Raw genomic sequence first — 18,830 nt, 5'->3', positions numbered from 1 at the left:
TTGTTAAGTAACCAAATATACTTAGAAATGCAGTAACAGCTTTTATGATTACTACAATTGCAAATGTTTAGTGTCATTTCAACATATTTGTGTGCGGGGAGGTTCAACAAAATAGGTTTCAGGTTTCGCAACTTATTTTTGGAAAAAAAGGGCAATATTCCCTTGTGACAGGCGATGATTAATGTACTCGGTGTCACTTCAACCGTTAATTATTGAAGTGGGATGTAGCCATTTTGGCTACGAACTCCAGAAAGGCTTGGCTTTATTACAGCAAATCTTTGTGTACATTAATCATCTTTTTATATACTGGCAAGAGCTGATTTGCAGTCTGCACTCAGCTTTTGTTGGTGAATTGCTCAGTCTTTTAACAGCAATTGTGTAGCGGACAATATTTATTCCTGTTTAAAGTCTACAGACGGCTCAAATAAACGCGATATGGAGAGCAGAGGAAATTAGCGCTGTCACAGCCCATTACTAAACTCTGCAATGTGTGCATTTTCCCAGCTCTGCTGCAGGAGAGAGACTACAATGCCAATCGGGAACTAGACAAGGGGGCAAAGAAAGAAATTCTTGCTGTTCAAAAAGATTTGGATCATGATTACCTCTCGCCGAATCCTTATGAACGTATATGCTGAGCCAAGATTTTGGCTCTAGACCGTGGCTTGTTATCGAGTGGCCAAAAGATTAAGAAAGTAACAGTGGCCAATTTTGGGTTACAGTACTGACATGTTTAAAATAAAGTCAAATGATAGAATAAAAAAAAAAAAAAAACAATGATTAAGGCGATTCTATAAATAAGGTTTATATGCAAATCAATTAATTAGTAGGAGCTAATGCAGTACAAGTGACATTTTGCGATGGTTTCCAGCACATGTCCTCGGGGAGTCTTAATGAGCTTGGATTGAAAAATGTCCCCTGTTTTAGCACATCTGGGGCAGTCAAAACAAATGACTCTCTCGGTGATTCACCTGCACTCGGTGTGACACATCCTGTAAGATGATAGAGTAATGTTGGGGTATTCAATAAATAAGTCGCACACAGTCTTCTGCTGACCCTACAGCTAAGAAAGTCATTTGTTGTCAAATCACAGGACGGAACATTCAATAAAGAGTTTAAATAAATAAATAAAAAACCTGCTTCGCTGGTTCCTGACTTTTTAAAGTGGAACAAAACCTTAAAAAAATGTTTGATATATTCCAATAGAAAGGTGAACTGCACAGTCTTAAACTTTCCTTGGATGCCTGTAAAGCTTCAAAAAAAACAAACAACAAAACAATTTATAAGTTGCTTAATGTTCACTGCCATATTTCTGAAAAAGTGAATTGCACATCCCAAACCACCGACTTAAAAAGAATAACCATGAAGGAAGTTTCTTTTAATGTTGCACTTAAAAATAATCAGTGTCTTCATTCTCAAAGCATACAGCACATTACTGCATGCATGGCTGTACTATGTAAGCAAAGTTTGAGATCATAGAATAGATATAAATATTTTTTTTCATACTAACACAACGTAATTTGCAAATATATATATGGACATCCGTTGCACACAAATTTGAAAATGATTGTTCTCCAGTTAGGATCAGAGTACCTTACTGTATTCAATATTCAGATCAGTGATGATGTGTTAGTGAGGACAGGGCCGCATGTGATAGGGGCACGAGCTATATAGTGGATGGAGCAGGGTCCCCAGCAGCACAGGAGATGAGTGATGTGTTAGTGAGCACAGAGCTGCATGTGACAGGGGCAGTGACATGATGTGAGGAGGGGAATGGAGGCAGCAGGAAGCCACAGACTAAGAGTTATATAGTGGAAGGAGCTGGGTCATTCAGCAGCACAGAGTATATCAGGAGATGAGTGATGTGTTAGTGAGGACAGGGCTGCATGTGACAGGGGCAGTGACAAGATGTGAGGAGGGGGATAGAGGGAAACTGTACAGCACAGATAGAGTTCGATAGTGGAACAAACAGGTCCCCAAAAGTGCAAAGTCCTGGTGTAAGGCTCCTGTTAAACTGGTGTAAAATAAGTTTTATCAAACACACTTCCACATGAAATTAAGCTCATATATGTAATTTGCTAGAATTAATTTCCCTTTGAACTTCATGTGTTTCCACATAAAAAACAAAGGTGGCAGCTGTTCTGGGGGATGAAGGAAGACTTAGGGACCTTACAGAAAGTGCAGCCTCTCCATTCACTAGGAAGTAATCTATAAAGACCATAATCCTCTAAAAAGCGCCAGTAACTCATGCAGCAAATATTTAATTAAACAGGAAATAAATGAACATTTAAGAAAACTACACCAAGCCAATCCCATAGATAACTTTCTGACAATAGCCGATTGTCCTGCCACCACTAGTAGGAGAAATCTGGAATTCCGCTGAGCCCTGAAAGGTCAGCGCTCGTAACACATTATATGACCCCATGGGGCATTTTCAAATAGGTCCGTGATCGCGGTAACACGCATTACCGAAGGTGATACAGTACCACAATAACGTGGATTTTCCTTTGCAACCCTATGGGGTGCAAATGAGAATCAGCCTTATGGTGGTGCCGCGGATTACTTTCGTGCCCCGTTACTGGGAAATAATTGAATATGTCCCATGCAAGTCAAAAGAAGAAGATTTCAAAATTCACCTGCCAGGAGGATCAGCCATTATGTAAAGGCCGAATATCCCCCCAACGGCAGGAGTTTACATCATTGGACCCCTGCCAGACAGGAGAGAAGAGGTCCTGGTCGTAAGAGCTTACATCCTAAAGGGCGGGCAAACAGACAGCAGACACAAGAGGGAGCCAGTGGAGGGGGTGAGGCGCTCAACACGAATACTAGATTCCTGCATTTGTCAGATCACTTTCTTTATCCCAAGGCTTTTAATAAAGCACCACACGTCCTTTTAATCCATATTGACACAAGATTTTTATTATCAACTTATAGAAAACTGTTCACTGTGTCAGATAAACATTAAGCCACAAACCCCTTTACAACAAGAGATAAATTAAAAACAATGCAGAAATGAGGTTTTTGTTCACTTGATATTATTAATTAGAACAAGGAAATTTAACAGAAAACATATCCGCAAATTAATAATGAAAACCACGATGAAGAATACTCTGCAAAAAGACAATAACATTTGCATAAGAAAGCTTACAAAATAAAAGGAGCCGTCCTAACACGCATATCTACTCACGAAGAGCGAATATTTCCAAAGATAAAAATGAACACAAGAAAACGTATGAATTGAACTATAGAAAGTCTCCTTGTAGAGAGATAACGGGGTTTAGTTACAGCAGCAGAGATATGCATGTATTTACCATGATAAGAAAAGACAAACAAAGGGATGTTCATAGAGGGGGTTTGGTGGATGAATAAAGATGAAACTAATGGGCAGTGGAGAGGAACCAGAATTTTTTTTTCAGATCCATTACAGAGGGGCGGATGTCAGTTTGGCATCCTGGTTTTACGAGATGTTGAGAAAGTTTCACTCCTACATAATAATAATCAGGGAGGAACTGAGGCGAACAGCACAGGGGAAAAACGGTTTTATGCGAAATAAAAAACAGACATTTACACAAAGTGCTGCCATTGTGAGAAAGGTTAACCCTTACAATGCCAGCTGGCACCCTAATGGCAGACTTTATCCTGCGCTCCCAGTACTACAAGTACAAGATAGTCTGCACCACATTAACCTACTTTCAAAGAAGAGAAAATAGATCCTTACCTTCCTTCTCTCCGCAGAGCAAACATGACCCCTTCCCTCTGAAAGGGTAACAGCCTCTGCCTCAGTTTGTCAGGTAGGGACGATAGTATTTCGTCCACAAGTGCGGACTCCCTACAGTCTATGTCTGACTTTGCCATGTTTCCTTCTCCTACAGGAAAAAAAAAAAAAAAATAGTGAGACTTTATTAAAAAAGGATTACAAAACATAAAAATGTACTTGAGACATTCACAAATTTATCACCTGGTTATTCTATATATTTCTTATAAACACCAGCCATAGGTGAACTTAAACCACTCCATGGGTGTTTCTTGATCACGATGTAGAAGTAGTAAATAATTTTAAGATCACACTGTTGGGAGATCAAATTTTGGCTAGTGGGCTAATTACTGAAAGGACTTCGTAAATGTATTAATAAAATATTGTACATTTTATATCCAAAAGTTTGACATATTATGAACTCAGGTTTTTTTGAGACATCGGATTGGTGCAATTATTTTATATACAGCTCGGCTCTGATAGGTCTCCTTCTCAATCTTTGTCTGGCTGCAATATTTTAATTGGTTAATGCGATTGACTTAAAAAGGACAGTTCAATTTTAGTTGTAATATTGAAAATTGTATACAGCCCGTTGATTGGTTAACCCGGTTCTCATTGCACAGTTGTAATGTGATTCGCTGTTGACGTTTGATTTTGTCATTTGTCACATTTATATCTTTCTTATTGGTTAATTTTGACACCCATTTGGCTGTCTAGCTTCTTTCTGCACTATTTATAACCTGAACGTTGCCTGCTATGGTATCCCACTGGTGAAGTCTCCCTATGGTGAAACGTGTTGGGTTCTGGATTGGCGATCTTATCTCCAGGTATGGACTGGTGTACGGCGTGGGAATATATGGGTTAAATAAATCCTCAATATTTTCCAAATCCTGGTGGTAATCCAACGTGATGTCCATACATTATTTTATCTACATGCTTATATTTTTTTGGCCACATATAACATTTATCTATTTGATGAACCATCTAATAAGTTATAATATGCATTATAGAGCGTCAAATCCTCTCTTTTTATTATAGTCACCGGTTCCTACTGAATTGACATGCAGAATAATCAGTTCACCTTACAATAGAGTGGTCTGTAAAAATATCTATTTCTTGTTAGAATTTATGAGCCACAAAAAATGCAGGAGGGCCCAGATATCATTTAATGAATAAATACGGTAATTAAAAGCACTCTGGATACTAAAGTCTTACAGCATCGGCCTAAAAGGGCATCACCTGCATGAAAATGTGGACTTCAATAAATATTTTAAAAAATATACGAAAAAAACAGAACTGCTCAATCTAGCAACAAACCTCAGGGGCATTTAAAAAATACAACCTAGAATCCATCTGAGCAGGGAAAACAGTAGCAGAGCGAGATGGTACTCACACAGCCACATCCACTCCCGCTTATAACACAGTGCCATTTAAAAGATATTGCCATTGTGAACCTGCTACTGTTTTTTTTTGTTGAGTGTTGCTATCATATATTGTCATCATTGTCTCTTGTAAATGTCATTATCCAGTGATATTGTTCAGTTAATCTTTTCTCACAATGATATCAGTAGGTCTTCATTTCATGGTTACATTGATTATTATTATTATTATTATCTTTGACTTATAAGGCGCCACAAAGGATCCGCAGCGCCGTACATTACATATACAGAAAACAGAACCAAGACACAACATGATACAAAAATATATACAAACACAGGTGACAGGGTAAAGCAAATCAGATTATTTCTGAAACAGATAGTGAAAGGGATGGTAGAAATCAGCAAGAAGAAAGCCAAACCTTAAGAAAACAGGCAAAACAGGGCTAGCGAAGCCGGCCAAGAGGTACAGCTGGACCACTTCATCCTTATCAGCGATTAAACTTGTTAAACAATAACCACAACTTATTAGGTTACAGAACATTTGACAAAATGTGGTTTATCGCCTATTTCAGGTGTGGTTTTGTAGAGAGGGCCATGGGTTTCCCTGGTGAATCTGGTATTGTGAACAGGTCACGCTTCATTAGCTGTCAGACAAGAAGGGAACTTAGAAGATATTGCAAAAATATGGAGGGAAGTGGTCTGAGGTTTGACAAGAGTAAGTAGAACTTTTTTGACCTGCAAGTTAAGCGATATATATATATATATATATATATATATATATATATATATATATATATATATATATATATATATCACAATTTAAACACTGCACACAAGCTGGTAGCACCATCCTCACTGCAAATTATCATGAGGATCAACTGAAAAGTTACAGACAAATCCTGGACAATATACCTAATGCCAAAAAACTCACCCTGGAGAGCAAGATTGTCTATCGACAGGACAATGACCCACAGAAGAAAGTTAAAATGGCTTAAAAAAAGAAGACAATGTATGTCCTTGAGTCCTAACCTTAATTCCACTGAAAACCTGTGGAAGACCTGAAATATAAAGAACACAACACATCCCCAACTGACCTTATCTATCGCCCGAGCAATTTGCCAACAAGAAAACTGCCAATATTGCTCCATGTAGGTATTTAAGGTTAAGAGACTCCAAAAAGCCTACTGGCTTTAATAGCTGCTGGAACTCATTTAAGTATTGAGCAACGGGGATAAATATTTATTAAAATGATATTTCTTTTTTTCTTTAATTTGTATCACTTTGTGTTCTTATCTTGCTATTTGGGGTGAACTAAGATGAAGGTTCTACAACTTTATACAAAATAAAAGTTCCAGGCTGTGAAAACATTGATGGGGGTTGAATACTTTTTCAAGGCTGCATAGACATTATTGGTAAAGAAGAAAGAAAAAAAAGCCAAGTGTCCATTTTTGTTGAATTTACTTTTTATTTTTATCCATTTTTTCCTCAGTACTTACTGTAAGTGGGAACATTATACCAGAGTAGAAAGACTTCAAATGATCAAACTTTTAAAACTTTCCTCTGAGCTTATCCCCGGGTGGAGTCTTACAGGGCATCAGGACTTAGTGCATCACAGTTAGACATATGAACGTTTGTCAGCTGATCGATGGCGTTACCCGCAGGACCATATATGGGCATAGCGCAAAGTCAATCAATGGACCAAACAACGATTATTAATGAAAAGTTAATGTTCCAGAGAGTTGAGATAAATAATGTAAACGCTGAAAGTGGCACCGAATACCAAGTTTTAAACACTTTTTTTTTAACTGCTTTGCTGAGGCATCAATTTATACATGTGAAAGAGATAAACATGTAACACATATATATATATATATATATATATATATATATATATATATATATACTTAAATCGGGTCTACGATATCAGCTTTTACTGACTGGGGGCTGGTATGATCGCACCAAAGAGGGCAAAATCAGCATTGTATACACAAACAGCAAAGAAAACTCTGTGATAATGGAAATGCCTTCTATACTTTTCAAAACAAGTAATATGTAAACATTGGAAGCATAGCTGCCATTATTGGAAAAACAGGACAAAATAGGAAGTGCCCTCTATCTATACAAACTATGCCCATTTTAGCTGATGCTCAGCACTTTTTGCCTCCAAAAACCTAAATATTCTCATTAAATTCCAGGCATGCAGAGCAGTGGTAACATTGCTGCTGAGGGGATAAATATAAGTCTGCAGCACAAGCCTGGGCCACCTATGGCCCTCTAGGTGTTGTGAAACCACAAGTCCCCGCATACCCTGACAGATATCGTCTAACAAGGCATGCTGGGGCTTGTAGTTTTACAACTCCTGGAAAGCCAGGTTTATCCGAGCCTGGTGTAGAGATCTATGTTGCTGCTAACCGTAACCAGGCCTGGGTGACAGACTTACACGGAAATATGGCAGCATAAAGCCATACGCACACTACAGCAAAGCCAAGCGCATTCTCTGATTGGACCGCATGGGGTCCTATGCACAGATTTTAGCTTAGGTGGATAGTGAACTGTGCATTCTGTCAGTGTTCCATCCATCTTTACATAAAACAAACACATAGGGGAGAATTCAATTGGCTGCAAGGTGCCACCCAATATCGCCTCGATGTCCGGCTGCGCATATTGTCAGTCAATACGTTACCTAGATCGCAGCTCATTTTCAATCGCATCTCAACGGACATGAAGAAAAACGAGTGGAGATCTAAGTAAGGACTCGGGTATATTTACTAAACTGTGGGTTTGTAAAAGTGGAGATGTTGCCTATAGCAACCAATCAGATTCCAGCTGTCATTTTGCAGACTGCACTAAATAAATGACAGGTAGAATCCGATTGGTTGCTATAAGCAACATCTCCACTTTGCCAAACCCGCAGTTTAGTAAATATACCCCTCAGTCGCGATGTGTCTTCACTGACTTTTACAGACACATGGCAGCACATCAGGAACAATTGAATCCCCCCCCTTAAAGATGAGCGGTTCTGACCCATTCCCACCTGCACTGGACCCTGAATGACAGAAAGCCATATCTAACAATACAAACTTTTCATGCGTTGAACACAAACACTCCTCATCTATTCTCTATAACAGTAGATACAATTCAGCTCTCCACCTTCATTATTGCTATTAATATCTCCGGAGTTGCCAAGAAACACAAGCCTTTATAGACACTCGGTAGTGCCCACGCCTAATCAGCCTGCACAGTAATACAAATATATACTATGAATTTCAAATGAAAGTTCCCCTACAGGGCACATAACGTGATATGTGGATCATGCAATTTTATTTTGTAATCTATCGTTCCTGAATGTGTTATTTAGTTAGACAAATTATACTCCTCTTATGCCCTGTCAGCACAGGGTGCTTTGTGCTGCTGTCTTGCTGAACTACGGACGCCATACGTTATGCTGTTTGTAAGCAAGATACATTCTGTGAAGCTACTAAATAAAAAAAATAAAAAAACATTTATTTTTGTTTAAAGTTTTTGTTAAGAAATTAAGAGAAGAAAAAAGATTCCAACAACACCCACGTTCATCATGAAGAAAATAAACATAATCTGCATCATTTAGAACAGATAAAGTGTCATAGAAAGAATGATTCAGTGCGGTCCACATTTTTGTGTATGGGGGGGGCCACGTTTTTTGGCCTTACGCGTTGGAAGGCCTGATATTATTGTGCGTACAATGCTATATATTGAATAGCATACGTGGAACGCTAAAAATTGATATATCCAGTGAATCTTACATAACCGTACCTGATGCAATGAAAGATAACAAATAACGATCATGTATTGTAAGGTAAGAATGGATTATGCTGTGCTTAGCACCAGGTGTAAGGATGGGATATCTAACGGATTAAGTCATTTACAGATTTGGAATTGAAATAGAGTACTGGGTAAGAAGAGAAGTTGAAATTTAAAATACTATTTTTAAATATATATTACTAAATTGTAGCAATATTGAATGTTAATATTGCACAAACATACAAATAAATATTGATGAGCATTTAAGCGTAGTTGTAATGCATATAGCCAGCGATAGGTATGTATCCTCAGTCCATGTGTAGTCTGTATGGGACATAGATAGTTGCTATGGCGATATAAATGGCTGCTGGTGATGAAGCCATTAGCTGTATAGAGTCAGTGACACGTCACAAATGGGGAATACTGAAGGGAAAGCTGCAGTTACAGATAGAGATCGGGAGACAAGCAGTATCAAGAGATAACTGCAAAAGTAACAGGGAAAGGATATTACAGAAACCAACACTTACCAAGAGCCCTGAGGGTGAGAGGACCTGGAAAAGAGGAGAGAGATAATGGGTGAGGGGTCACAGTAACAATATACAGCACTGGTTACATTGGAAAAACTGTCAGTATATTAGTTGGTAAACTATAAGAAACCTTAGCAGTACTTTTCTGTGACTTGAAGAGCAGAGTCCTTAACCTTTAGAGAAAAGAGGGAAAAACCGAACAGCGCTACGGAATCAGTGGCGCTATATAAATAAATGGTGATGATGATTATTTTTCTTGATGCTGGGAACAATTGTAAGTTCTTGAAACTACTCATAATCTATCATCACCATTCATTTATATAGCGCCACTTATTCAGCAGCGCTGTACAGAGAACTCATTCACATCAGTGCCTGCCACATTGGAGCTTACAGGAGAGAGGAGAGAGAGGCGAGAGAGACTAGGGTCAATTTAATAGCAGCCAACTAAGCTACCAGTATGTTTTTGGAGTGTGGGAGGAAACCGGAGAACCCGGAGGAAACCCACGCAAACACGGGGAGAACATACAAACTCCACACAGATAAATCCATGGTCGGGAATTGAACTCATGACCCCAGTGCTGTGAGGCAGAAGTGCTGACCACTTAGTGCTATATAGAAAAAGAGTGGCTAACACATTACATAGCGCTTACAGAGAATACTTAATCATTCCCTTGGAGCTTACAATCTAAACTCCCTAACACACACACAGAGTAAGGTCTATATAGTCAGCTGCTAATTCACCCTCATATATGTTTTTGGCGTGTGGGAGGAAACCAGAGCACCCGGGGGAAGCCGTACAAACACAGAGAGAACATACAAACTGCACACAGAGAAGGCCATGGTCGAAATGGAACCCATGGGTCCTGACCCTGTGAGGCAGCAATGCTAGCCACTGTGCCACCGATACGCAGACACTGAACTGAACGTGAGACAAGTGCGCACTTCACCCAGATAAGGACTGTCTTTCAAAATATTAAGCGCTCTCCTGGAATAAATGAATGGCTGCAAGTGTGTAAGAAATTTATATGCACTTGAAACTATAATAAGAACAAAAAAAAAAAGCATTTAGAGCCTCAGCTCACATTTAAGAAGAAAGGTAATTTATTTCACTAGCTGAAACCTTCGTTTTCTCAGAAGGGTTATTCTTATGTTCTCTCAACTGCAATCTGCATTGTTCATAATTGCTACTAATTAATTTAACTTTCAATAAAACTCTGATTTCAACACTGTGAAGCGAATGCGACTCAAGTGGAACAGAGTCGTACGGCTCCTATTTCTAAGAAAATGAAGAAAAGGTCACAGGAATAAAAAGGTAACAACACAATATGAATTATTTATTGTCCTTGCACACATGGTACTTTAAAAATTAAATATTTAAAATGTATGGTTAAAAAAAAAAAAAAAAAAAAAATACTCTCCCATGTGTACAACATACAACCCAATGCCCAGTATATACATGCTCATCGTACACTGATCCGTGGCAATTTAACAGTCTTTTGGTCACCACAAAAGACAACAAAGTGATCTTGGGCACGTCTTAATATTCTATACAACTGGTCCCATCAATATTAGTAGTAAATCTCAGCACCGCACATACCAACAGTGAGTTTGTAAATAATATAACATTAAAAACAGGTTTTATGGTTTCATTTAAGTTGGGGGACTTTTGCTGGGTTTTGGCACAAGTTAAAATAGCTTTATAGTGAATGCACTTTGTAGGTAATCAAGAAACAGCCTTCCATTTGTGTTACATGATTCAATTAATGCAAAACATACCCAGAAGTGACGATTAGCATTTTAAGTAGGCCTTTAAATGGCAGAGCAAAAAGTTCCGACTAGGACACGTGAAATATGTGATGTACTAGACACTGTGACAGAAGCTGGATAATTATGAGAAAAGGAGGTAAATCGGGAGCCCACGTGAGAAGCGGGACAAGCGAAAAGTGAGCCCTCCGAAACGGTCTCTGCAATCTCTCCCCCAACACCCCATATTCATCTGGAAGATAAGTTCTCAAATAAGTTACTTCTACTTCAACAAATCTATTCAAGCAGATGTTCCAATCTGTCACCGCACTACAATTTCACTCTGAATGATAATTTTGTGAAGTGCATTCTGGATATAAACTACTTAACATAAATTACGAAAGTCATGTGTTGTGAAAAACAACTTTAGCACCGGCAAATAATCAACGCTGATGCATTAAGATGATTTGTCGTCTGCAGTGGAGGTAACAGTGAATAGGTCAGATCTTCTGGAGAGAGACTAACAGCTACATGAGCGGGAACAAGGAAACAATCAGTTATGACAGGGGCCAACTCACATTGACAAATTCAATTGGCTTTCTCTCCTTTGTAAACTCATTCAAAAATAGCTCTGCCAAAACGCAGCGTTCACACTACTTTTTATTCACAACGTTACAAGTGAATACATTTCCGCTTCAGGAAAATAAATTGGCCTCTTGAGGGATTGTTTTCTGAAAGATGAATCTATCTTTCTAAATTTCGCTCCCCAAATGAAAGTCAAGGAGGAATTGGAAGATGAATTCCATAATAGACATTATAATCAACTGCGCCTCATTATCATAGGTAGAAGACACATTTAATAGCTCATAACCCCCGGTGGAATTTAATGGGGACCTGTCCTGTATTGAGTGCTAAAAATACTTCATTAAACCTCACTATTGAACCTGAGTGAATATATTCCATTTACTTCACGTTGAAAGATGATGGCAACTATACAATGACTTAAGTTAGCGATTGCATTAACCTTTCCTGTACCGCAGCAGCCCGCTATAACGCTACGCATGTGGCAGCTTACATCTACAGGCTACAGTGCACAATGTAGCAGCAGAAACGATGGCATGCATTCATTAATAATAACAGATTTACCTCTGTTACACGCACTTCTCGCGCTCTCTTCTCTTCCCTATTACGGATCTAAACTAGGATAAGATTGGGGTTGCGACACTCCAGCCTTATATACATATCAATACGGTTGCCGTAATGATTTGGCAACTGACAGATCACCAAGATGATAAAATGTTTTGAGTATGTAAGATGTCAAACAAATCCTCATCAAATAAAACGACAGGGAAAAGAAGCAAAACAAATTGTAGGTGTTGCTCTCACACTTTCCCTGTGGTTTTTGATTTTTTGATGACAACTCCAGTCACGAGATATAAGCCATACGGGGGAGGCTATGAATTTAAATTGGAAAAATGCCACAGAAGAGAAGGCAACACTACCGCCTACTGCCATCAAAGAGCAGGTGGAGGGGGCTCAAGTATGGAGGAAATGTATTCAACAAGCGATCAGATCATAAACAGCAGAATGGAGATACAATGTAACAACACACACACACATAACTGCGGTTGTGTTTGATAACTCGCACAAAATGCCACTACAGGTTACAAGAACCCCCCAAGAGACTATAGGCATGAAGTAGGGCTCTACACACCAAGATCTTGACATTAAAGGTCTTTTAGGACTTAAAAAAAAACCGGGATGAATAAATTATGACAGAGCTTGCAGACAACAGTCATGAGATCGCTTGAACGTGTATTTCAGTTAAAATGCATTACAGAGGAAAGGACATAAGAAAATGCATGTCATTACTCCGTCCCTGTTGTCAATGGCTGGACCATGCAAATTAGATGCTTACAAGCAGTGGTAAAACGACCAGTAAAATCAGTCATGGGCACCTATTCTAGGAGAACTTAACTAATGAGAAAGTTGTGTCACAACAAGACCCAACTGGGCATGTGTGACATGTGGACGTGAAAGGTTTAAATTAAACCAACCCCCCCTGCTGTCTAAAAATGACTAAGTATATCTCACACTCAAGTCCTGTTACCGCTAAGATTTACTTCAAGAACAAATACTCTTAGGAAGTGTTCAGTTACTCCCGGACTAATCCCAGAAAGGGCAGCATGGTGGCTCAGTGGTTAGCACTTCTGCCTTATAGCGCTGGGGTCATGAGTTCAATTCCTGACCATGGCCTTATCTGTGAGGAGTTTGTATGTTCCTCCCGTGTTTGCGTGGGTTTCCTCCAGGTGCTCTGGTTTGCTCCCACACTCCAAAAACATAGTGGTAGGTTAATTGGCTGCTAACAAATTGGTGTGTGTGTGTGTGTGTGTGTGTGTGTGTGTGTGTGTGTGTGTGTGAATTTAGACTGTAAGCCCCAATGGGGCAGGGACTGATGTGAGTGAGTACACCGCTGCGGAATTAGTGGCGCTATATAAATAAATGGTAATGATAACCTGATTTAATCAGAATTACTGTAAACCAAAGGTGTCCAGGTTCAGGGGCTAGTGTCATGTTTTCAGGATATCTGTCTGTAGAAACAGGTGGGATAATTACTGACCCAGCCAAATAGATTAACTAACCTGTGCATGATTAAATAAATCCTGAAAACATGGACTGTTAGCCCTTACGGATTCATTGCATAAATGTAAATATATAAAAACCAAGCTTATCTGGCACATGCATTCCTTAAAATACAGGGGGACTGGCTTGTCATCCTAACATAGTGGACGTGTTTCCTGGCAGCTGCAGAGATCTACATTAAAATCACCCCGCATTCTAGGGTTTCCACTGAAAAAATGAACCAGCTTTCATGTCTGCAGCGCTCTAGTGCTCCAATCCATCCAATTTGAGTGAAAACTCTCTAAGGAGACAGTGTGGATATTCTGAGGCTTACTTGATTTTTGCATTTTGTGGCCTCAACGCTACCCCAACTCTAATCCCTTCCCTACTTCCTTCAGAGCTCACTCACCGGGGACCAACACTCCCGCGGAATGCTCTGACCAACATTCCCTCCTTGAAGCCACTCATCTAGAACACCTGCAATGGACTGGAGGTCAGAATGAACAGGAATCCTCTACGTGGCCTGTTCTGTAGAACATCCTCTCCCCATTTAAGGACATTAAGCTAGAGAAATTGAGATTGAGCAAGTCCTTTACTGTAGAACTAATGCATTGGTTCTTACTCCACCTCTGCACTTACTGCTTTGCCTTAGTGCCGACCAAGTTTAGTGTCTACCTGGCCATGAAATAGACAATCAAGCACAATAATGCCATTGTGTCCACCCATAGACTTCTCCTCCCCCCTTTTTCCCTAGTTATTCTACCTTGCACTGAACATGCAAGTATCCTAAAAACACATTTCCACAAGACAGCAAGAGAAGTGTCCAATCGGAGGTCGCTCAACTCCTTAAGAAGAAAGTGCAGAGGTTAACTACAGACCAAAACTCGCAAGACCGCTCTCCCCCCGTTGGATGTTGAGCTGGGAGCCGGCGCACAGCAAGTGATAACCAATCTTGTTCTTGAAATTAAATCTTCCTTCCAGCAGGAGGTCAAAAGAGCAATCGACAATTTCAAAGCTGAAATCTCTGCACTTAGCTTCAGGACTACACCCTATAGGAAAAAAAAACGGATAACTATTCCGATAACACGCTGTTCTAGAAAGAGGAATTAATGTGATGCATTCAGAATAAGAAACCATAAAGGAGAGGCAAGAGGACCAAGAAAATAGATCCTCCAGGAATGACTTCAGCATTTGAGGCATTATGGAGACTGTTGACAGCCAACCCCTCCCCAAGTTTCTTGCAAATTTATTCAAACACCTCCTTCCTGACCTTACCCATGCCAAAATGATCATAGACAAGCAAAGACCAAAGGACAATCTCACTCTCTCCTTGGTAAACCATGCACCCTACACGAGAAGGAGGAGGAATCCCCCATCCTGGCCCCTTGGCCTCGAGTCCAAGGTCAAATCTGCCTCAAATGGCAGAAAGTAACTTGCCCCTTTTTCTCATAATCTATTACATTTTCTTATCTGTCTGGAATAATGCACATTTCATATTTACCCAAATTACTGCATGGCGCTAAAGCTACCATTCAGCGTTAAACTCCCCAAAGAACCACACAATAATCTTGGGAGCCTGTAAGGAGAGGAGAGCGTGCAAATATAGTTTTCTTACAGAAAACACATCTTCCATTCAAACAAACCTAGGAAAGGTCGTTGAGAAAGTGGTTGCAACTCAACTGGAAAGCCGTCCGTCAACCAAGGATTCAGAAAACATAGTACTGAAACAGCCCTGGTACGTGTGCTTAATAATCTTCAGATGGCAGGAGACAGAGGTGTTTGCTCTATCTTAATCCTCCTGGACCTCCCTGCAGCCTTTGGTACAGGGGGCCATGGGATTCTTATAGTGAGCCTGAGGAAGATCTATGGACTGGATGGCACAGCGCTTTGCTAGTTCAAAGTTTTTAAAACGCAAGTCACCAATGGCATCTTCTAGAGTATCCTCATCTGCACAGGTGACCTGTCAGAGGGGATTCCACAGGGATCTATCCTATCTCCCTTGCTAATTGCAGTATACATGTTACCAATGGGTGACAATCACACATCATGACCTGGAGTACCACTGAAATGCAGATAACACTCAACTGTACATGTCTTTTGCTCCAGGTACTAAGAACCAGATACCAATCCTAAATGGCTGTTTAGCGGAGCTCCAGGAATGGATGAGGTGCTGTTATCCGAGACTGAATCATGGTAAAACAGAGGATCTCATGATAACAAGATTGAAGCTGGGCGAATCGACTGGGTTTAAGCTTGGGGGTTCGGAATTGCAAAAGATGTGTGGAATCTTGGTGTTGTACTTCATCGTGGCTCAGACTACTGCAATGTACTCTACTTGGATCTCTGAGAAAAAAGGAACGGCTTCGCTTGCAGCTGGTACATAATGCAGCAGCCAGGCTGTTACTACACTCCCAGAGTCCTGGGTACCAAAAGTAGCTTTTAAATTCCTTATACTCCATCTCACTTGCTTCGATCAACAAGGACTACAACAGTTTCTAGACTTTCCCATACTTCATTTTGGGCTCGAGCTTTTAGCTTTGTGGCTCTTACTTTCTGGAACTCGCTTCCTCGTAGACTCCGCCAGGTCCAAAAATTTAGAAATCTTTACCTCTCATTCAAAACGCATGTGAAAAGATCTAGAAATTGTAATTTCCAATGTTTATTATCATAAACTGATCACTGTTGAAGACAATATTCAGCTCCAGTCAGTCATATCAGTATTGACACAAAAATAAAAAAGCAAGACTACAAATTTCTGCATGCTGGTACCTGATAGAAAAAGTTCTATGTCAATATGACACATTTGGAAAATAATATGTAATGCGATTTCATCCCAGAATGACATGTATTTAAATGACAGTGTTCCTTGACTCCCTATCCAACTGAAAACCTGCCATATCCCCAGCATACATGAAATATATTTTATGAATTATCTTTTACAAACAAAAAGACAACAAATCAAGTGAAATGAGACAGGATTATAAAATCCCACAGTTGGGATGGTATGTGCAAACACAAGAAAATACATGTACAAAGCACTTCTAAATTGCTGTAACTGTTTCTTATCTAGCCCTGTACATAATATCCTGAATATGTGACAATCAGAGCAATGGTACAACCTGTTTGATTCAAATACAAACTGTGCCCACTCGTCAGACACCCCCATCTCCTGTGCCCACTCGCCAGACACCCCCATCTTCTGTGCACACACACCAGACGCCCCCATCTCCTGTGCCCACTCGCCAGACGCCCCCATCTCCTGTGCCCACTCGCCAGACACCCCCATCTCCTGTGCACACACACCAGACGCCCCATCTCCAGTGCCCACTCGCCAGACGCCCCCATCTCCTGTGCACACTCCCCAGGCGCCCCCATCTCCTGTGCACACACCCCAGACACCCCCATCTCCTGTGCCCACACCCCAGACACCCCCATCTCCTGTGCACACCCCCCAGACACCCCCATCTCCTGTGCACACTCCCCAGACACCCCCATCTCCTGTGCCCACTCCCCAGACACCCCCATCTCCTGTGCCCACACCCCAGACACCCCCATCTCCTGTGCCCACACCTCAGGCGCCCACATCTCCTGTGCCCACACCCCAGACACCCCCATCTCCTGTGCCCACTCCCCAGACACCCCCATCTCCTGTGCCCACTCCCCAGACACCCCCATCTCCTGTGCACACCCCCCAGACACCCCCATCTCATGTGCCCACACCTCAGGCACCCACATCTCCTGTGCCCACACCCCAGACACCCCCATCTCCTGTGCACACTCCCCAGACACCCCCATCTCATGTGCCCACACCTCAGGCACCCACATCTCCTGTGCCCACACCCCAGACACCCCCATCTCCTGTGCACACTCCCCAGACACCCCCATCTCCTGTGCACACTCCCCAGACACCCCCATCTCCTGTGCACACTCCCCAGACACCCCCATCTCATGTGCCCACACCTCAGGCGCCCACATCTCCTGTGCCCACACCCCAGACACCCCCATCTCCTGTGCCCACACCCCAGACGCCCCCATCTCATGTGCACACTCCTCCCCCCCCCTCAGACTCGTTCCCCCTTCCCTCCCATACAGGTAAACAGTACCCTCTCGCCCCCAGCTATCTCGCACGGTTATCGCACTGACGCAGTGTCTTACATATGCCGGGTGTCCACAAGCAGCAGCTCCCTCCGCTCTACGTCAGAAGCCCGGCAACATGACGTCATTCAAAGTTCGCGCCCGGCTGGCGGAAGTGACGTAAGAAGTGACTGCACCCCCTGCTCATGGGATCCTCTATAGAGGGGCAGTCAGAGGCCAGTCCTGATGTTATATGACATATATCCTTCAGCACAGAGCTGCAGACTACATACTGCCCGGGGTAGGCTTAGTTGTTTCTGGAAAAGTCCCAATTTTTCAGCTCAGATAAACACTATAGTTCCTCTTATTCAGTATATTGGATGTAATTATAACTACTTTTACTCTGTTGACTTTTGCAAGTCAGTAAATAACTGAAGAGAAATATTTTAAATGCAATAAATAGCAACATAGCTATGTTTAGTAAACTTGGCATGCTGGGGATTGTTTTGTTTACCTAGATGATAGCTGCACCTGGGAATTATTTTAAAATAAAGGCAACTATGACTGTCATAACCTTGATGCATACAAATTGCTCATACAGTTTAGTTTAGAGAGCAGAGCGGGGTCTCGCTATGGTGTACTCACCTCCTAGCTTTCCTTGCACCCCTTATAGTGCCAGCACTGGTTTCAAATAAAGGCTGAAGAATAATTAATGTACTATATGTGTAATTAGGTAGCTGATCAGTTTAGGTATCAGATGTGCATTTATAGGGACACTTACAGTTAATGTACCAGAGGTAGATAATCTGGTCCTCCAACTGTTGTGGAAGGCTGGTGCTTGTAGTTCAAGAGCGGTCCAAGTACCCTAAGGTGTCTAAACATGAGAGATTCGGATAGTTACGGGAACAGAGCCCTCCGCAAAACAGAGCTAGAATGCAGAAACAAAAACTTGTT

At 41.1% G+C, this 18,830-nt stretch overlaps 1 long non-coding RNA gene across 1 annotated transcript; it reads right to left on the bottom strand.

Annotated features, from left to right (window-relative positions):
- Positions 1 to 3,719: 3,719 nt before the first annotated feature.
- On the bottom strand, positions 3,720 to 18,095 carry LOC142097083 (uncharacterized). Its single transcript, XR_012678120.1, has 3 exons — positions 17,958 to 18,095; positions 9,438 to 9,461; positions 3,720 to 3,863 (listed from the first exon to the last, which is right to left on the bottom strand). It is a non-coding gene; the product is annotated as an uncharacterized LOC142097083 (long non-coding RNA).
- Positions 18,096 to 18,830: the final 735 nt, after the last annotated feature.

Source organism: Mixophyes fleayi, chromosome 7, assembly GCF_038048845.1.
Source record: "Mixophyes fleayi isolate aMixFle1 chromosome 7, aMixFle1.hap1, whole genome shotgun sequence".
Lineage (NCBI taxonomy): Eukaryota > Metazoa > Chordata > Amphibia > Anura > Limnodynastidae > Mixophyes > Mixophyes fleayi.
This window is presented reverse-complemented; position numbering and strand designations above follow the sequence as displayed.